This window comes from Electrophorus electricus, chromosome 22 (genome assembly GCF_013358815.1).
Source record: "Electrophorus electricus isolate fEleEle1 chromosome 22, fEleEle1.pri, whole genome shotgun sequence".
Lineage (NCBI taxonomy): Eukaryota > Metazoa > Chordata > Actinopteri > Gymnotiformes > Gymnotidae > Electrophorus > Electrophorus electricus.
Window position 1 is genome coordinate 292501 of NC_049556.1, and position 5000 is coordinate 297500.

At 39.6% G+C, this 5000-nt stretch overlaps 2 long non-coding RNA genes across 2 annotated transcripts in view; one reads left to right on the forward strand and one right to left on the reverse strand.

The window, feature by feature from the left end:
• LOC118240598 overlaps positions 1-140 on the forward strand; it is a 1549-nt gene extending 1409 nt beyond the window's left edge. Inside the window, exon 2 of the long non-coding RNA XR_004775510.1 lies at positions 1-140. This exon is cut by the window's left edge and continues 1034 nt beyond it. This is a non-coding gene — a long non-coding RNA (uncharacterized LOC118240598).
• Positions 141-1902: 1762 nt separating this feature from the next.
• LOC118240599 overlaps positions 1903-5000 on the reverse strand; it is a 3229-nt gene continuing 131 nt past the window's right edge. The window contains exons 1-2 of the long non-coding RNA XR_004775511.1: positions 4966-5000; positions 1903-2720 (exon numbers count right to left, since the gene is read on the reverse strand). The exon at positions 4966-5000 is cut by the window's right edge and continues 131 nt beyond it. This is a non-coding gene — a long non-coding RNA (uncharacterized LOC118240599). The remainder of the gene's footprint in view (positions 2721-4965) is intronic.

Consider the following 5000-nt stretch of genomic DNA (forward strand, 5'->3'; position numbering starts at 1 on the left):
TAAAAATGGTGATGTAAGGGTCCTTGAAGAAAAGGTGTAAAGGTGAGCCCACCTGAGACTGTTAGACTTTCTCCAGATAATGCCTCGTTTATAACATTGAGCTCAGAATAAAGACGGGACCAGCGCTTCTCTTCAATTAATTCCAGAGTCTGCATCTTTATTTCTATTTAGTGCGTATTGAGTAAACAGTCTTGAACTTAAGAAGCTCTAGGAACGACCATATGTTGACAAATGTTTGGTTTGGATGTAATGAAGGTGAATGCAACGCTAGTATGTAAAAGAAGGTGGGGTGAATACATAATTACTTCTGACCAATGTATAAAAATGTGTTTCTTTGTGTGATTGTTAGACATTCTCTAACATATTTATTTTATATTTGAATGTTTAACTTTAAGACTAGCTGACTGCGGACTTAGGAATGACACTATGACACTGAATGTCTAATGTTTCATCCACACACACACACACACACACACACACACACACACACACACACACACTGCTGTTGTTTGTCCTCACCAGTGATCCATAGTGGCTGTGTGTTGCTGTACTGTGTCTGATAGGCTGGTTCTCCTCTCTCTGCTCTGCACACATAAACTCCTGTGTGATGTTGAGCAGCAGGACTGAGAGTGTAGGAGCCTCCAGATCCTCTGATGCTGTCTGAGAGGAGCTCAACACAATACCTCACATAGCTATGATTGTGTGTTACTGGAGTTAAACATTCTCTGTAGGGAACAGCTCTGTACCAGCTGAATGTCCAGCCTGTAGAGGAGTCTCTGACCTCACAGCTTAGACTCACTGAGTCTCCTTCAGTCAGCCAGCTCTGTGGAGACACACTCAGTACTGCCTGGGCTCTCTCTGTAACACAGCAAATATAAAATCCTGAGTGTTTAAAATCACGCACACACAATAACAACCTTGCTATGAATGTCTATTGGCTAAATTCACAGTCCAAACTCACCTGACACAGTTAATGTAACAGCATTACTGATCTCTGAGCTCTGAGAGTCTCTTCCCCTGTACCCTCTGCAGGTGTATGTACCACTGTCATACTGTGTAACAGAGCTGATCATGTATGGATTGTATGTGGTGTGTGGGTAGGTACTGTAGTTATTCTTATACCAGCTGTATGTCCACCCAGTGTCTCCTTCTCCCTGTATGTCACATCTGAGAGTCACAGTCTCTCCTCTGAACACGTGATTATCAGGACTTACACTCACAACAGCTTTAACATGACCTGCAGAAGCATTAAACATTTGAATTCTTCATTCAGTTACTTTGAAAACAAATAAATTACACAGATCTAAATCTAAGTCTACCACACCAGTCAGTGCTGTCTGGTCCTGCACATGTTTTAATACTAAATAAATTCATTAATTATAAAATACATACACTAAAATGCTAAATGTGTAAATTAATACATTTAAAATAGCAAATTTTCATAAATGTCTAATGACATCATTCCATCATTCCATGTTTCATATAATAGCTGAATAGAGTTAGTAATGGCAGTTTGGGTTTTAAATAATATATAAACAGAATATTAATCACCTTGAGCAAGTCCAGCTTGAACCAATGAAATGAGCACTATAAACATAAAAGAGGGAACATATGAATATGAACAATTAATTAATTTATTAAAGAAAACACCTGACAGCAAAACATTTCAGACACAATTAAAATAAAAGTATCATCATGTGAACACAAGGGGGCATCAGTGATTTATGTTTCTGTGGACAGTGGTGTGTGCTGTGGTATGACCAGATTCACTACTGCTGCTTCACAGTTCCACAGTGTCTGTTACTTATGGACATCCTATCCAGCATTCTCTAAGTGTTTAGAGGGTTTATGAAGCATGAACACACTGTGTAACGTGGAGCGATAGAGAGGTGGACGCAGACGCTGAGAAGAGCGAGATTTATTAAGGGCAAATCCAGAATCTGGGTCGTTAAGACAGTCAGGGTCATAGCACTGATACGAACAGATCCAGGAAATATATTAAACAAAAAGAAAAACACGAAAATCTGGAAAATAAATCAACAGACAAACCGAGAGAAAACAGGGTACAGATACACAGACAACAAGGCAGAACCCAGAACACTGACTGAATAAACGTGAAACAAGGCAAGAGCTCAGACAACTACGGAAAGCCAAAGTGCTCAAAATTCACCTAAAATTAAACGTGTTTTATTTGTAAATTTGTAAAAATTTGTTTTGGATGCTTTTACGCCGCAAAATACGGCATTATTTTTTCACTATGCTGTAATATACCTTGCAAAAATAATAAAAAATGTCGTTTTTCACACCGTTTATATGTTAGTTGAAATGCTGTAAAAAGCGTCACTTTAAGGGTTCCAAAGGTTTTGGCGTGCTTACAACGGCATTTAAAAACGCCATTTTATAGTATGATAATGAGCTCTGCCTATTGGGTTTGACAGCCAATAGACTTGAACTTTCTTCACCGCAGAGACTAGCTATATTATTTGCGTCTTTTGCTTTATACCGTTAAAATAGCATTCTACATTTCCACCTTTTGCTTGGTGGTAATTGAGTTACCATCTTAAGAATCTTCCCCCATCCCCTCCCCCCAATCTCTCCTGTCACGGTTTCTCCAGTTGGATATCCTCTCCCACAGTAGTGACCACATCTTGGTATGGTCCCTGCACCTGAGAACGCTGAATCTGATGGTATGTAGAATTGCAGTGGTCGAGGTTTAAACCCTGTAGATATAAAGGATTATTCTTAATAAGACATATATTAAAATCATCAGCTATAGCAGCAGAATAGCGCCGCCTACTGTTAATGTAACCTGCTCTAATCCAGAGTATTTTAAAACATTGCATTGCAATCTCTGGGACCTGATATTACATTGCACATCACCTACAGAATGATGCTGTGAACATGCAACAAAGCTTCTTATGGTGTGTCAACTGACATATAAATGGTGTAAAATACGCCATTTTTGATGGTTTTTGCAGTGTATTTTACAGCGTAGTGAAAAATAATGCTGTATTTTGCGGTGTAAAAGCGTCCAAAATGCCGTTTTTTTTCCCTGTGTTTTACAAATAAAATGCATTACGTTTGAGGTGAATTTTGACTACTTTGGCTTTCCATAGACAAAGGCTTAGTAAAAACACAATGAGCAAATAACGGCTAGAACAATGACCAGCAAGACACTGAGGAAAACACTAGGTTTAAAAACACAACCTAACAAGGTACAAACAAGTAACAGGGGAACTAATGAAGGAGAGAGACCTAAATGAGGGGAACTAACGAAACCAAAACAAGGAATCACATGGAAACGAAATCAGGATGAAATGTTGTTCTCCATCTCCCCATTTCTGCTGATAACATGAAGCTCTGAAAAAGAATTCAGTGGAGTTGAGTATGCGCCGTCTCTCTGCTACCATGTGGTAGTGGGCCTTTTGTTAGGGGGGTAGGCATTGGTCTTCCTGGTTGAGTACATTTGTATGTATGTATATGTGCATGTGTGTGTGTGTATGTATGTATGAATGTGAGGAGTGGGTCCTTTGTTAGGGGGGTAGGCATTGGTCTTCCTGGTTGAGTACATTTGTATGTATGTATATGTGCATGTGTGTGTGTGTATGTATGTATGAATGTGAGGAGTGGGTCCTTTGTTAGGGGGGTAGGCATTGGTCTTCCTGGTTGAGTACATGTGTATGTATGTATATGTGCATGTGTATGTATGTATGAATGTGAGGAGTGGGTCCTTTGTTAGGGGGGTAGGCATTGGGCATCCTGGTTGAGTGAGTGTGAGGAGTGGGTCCTTTGTTGGGGAGGTTTTGTCTATGAATTGAGTTTGTGTTCAGCAGAGAGACTGAGGTTAGTGGTACAGCTGAGTTACTGGGTCAGTGCTCAACTTGAGGTTGAGGTTCATGTCACAGGGTTTCCTTTCATATCTATAAAATGAAGAGTCTCTCTTGTGTCAGGCTGAATACAGCCAGTCTGTGTTGGTCAAGATCATTCTTCCCCCTCTTAATATAAGTGTTTTCGTTTATATTACAAAAAGCAAAGGGGTAATAATGTTTGTCTTGGTAATTTCCTGTTGATCGTCACCTTCCTTTATTGTTTACTCATGTTACATTTTTTGAGATTGCAGTATTTTTAACCAGTTAGTCTGTTAAAATCTTAATATACACTGTATGTTACATTCTATCACATTTACCCCCAACACACAAAACAGCCCAAGCAGTGGATGTTATCTACTGATTTTCTACAGGGTTTGTTTGTAGGTTGCACTTGACTGTTTCAGCATCACTCAGCATGTAAGTATTCCCACTCATATCTGTGGGCATTCTTTGGATTTGTTGTATTCTACTGACTTCTCAATTCCTAAATTATGTTGGTATGATCCAAATCTCAAATATACAGACTGTCTGGTTTCTATAGTGATAGTGATGTAATGGCTGTCAACCCTGTGTATGTAGTTATGAATCTTGGGGTTCTTCTTCACCCCACACTTTCACTTGAACCTTATGTTAGATCCCTCACTAAATCTCTTTCTCTCCTCTAAAACTCTACTCCATGGTATCAGTAGCTCTATTGTTGATCATTTTAAACATCTCTTCACTGGTCTTACTGATAAACTCTGATAAACTCATCTGCTAGAGTCGTAAGCATCCATATCACTTCCGTGTTTCATCAGCTACGCTGATGTGTAGAAGTACGCTGATAACTGGTCTGTTCCCATATTCAGTACAAACATGTACCAGACCTTCTCCTCCTGCTCTCCAACCCAGTACATCAAACAGAACCCTTTCCATAACACATCTGGATAGAGTGAGAACACCTGAGCACATGGAAGTGAAACTCTGATCTTCCCTTCTGAGGGAACTACACAACTAACTCACATAATCTCATCAGTCAGGATCCTCAGACTGCACATTACCAACTTCATACAGCACCTCTGACTCTAATGAAGACATAAAGAGAACATTTACTCACAGAGCACCACAGGGAGTGGACTGAGCTCCATACTG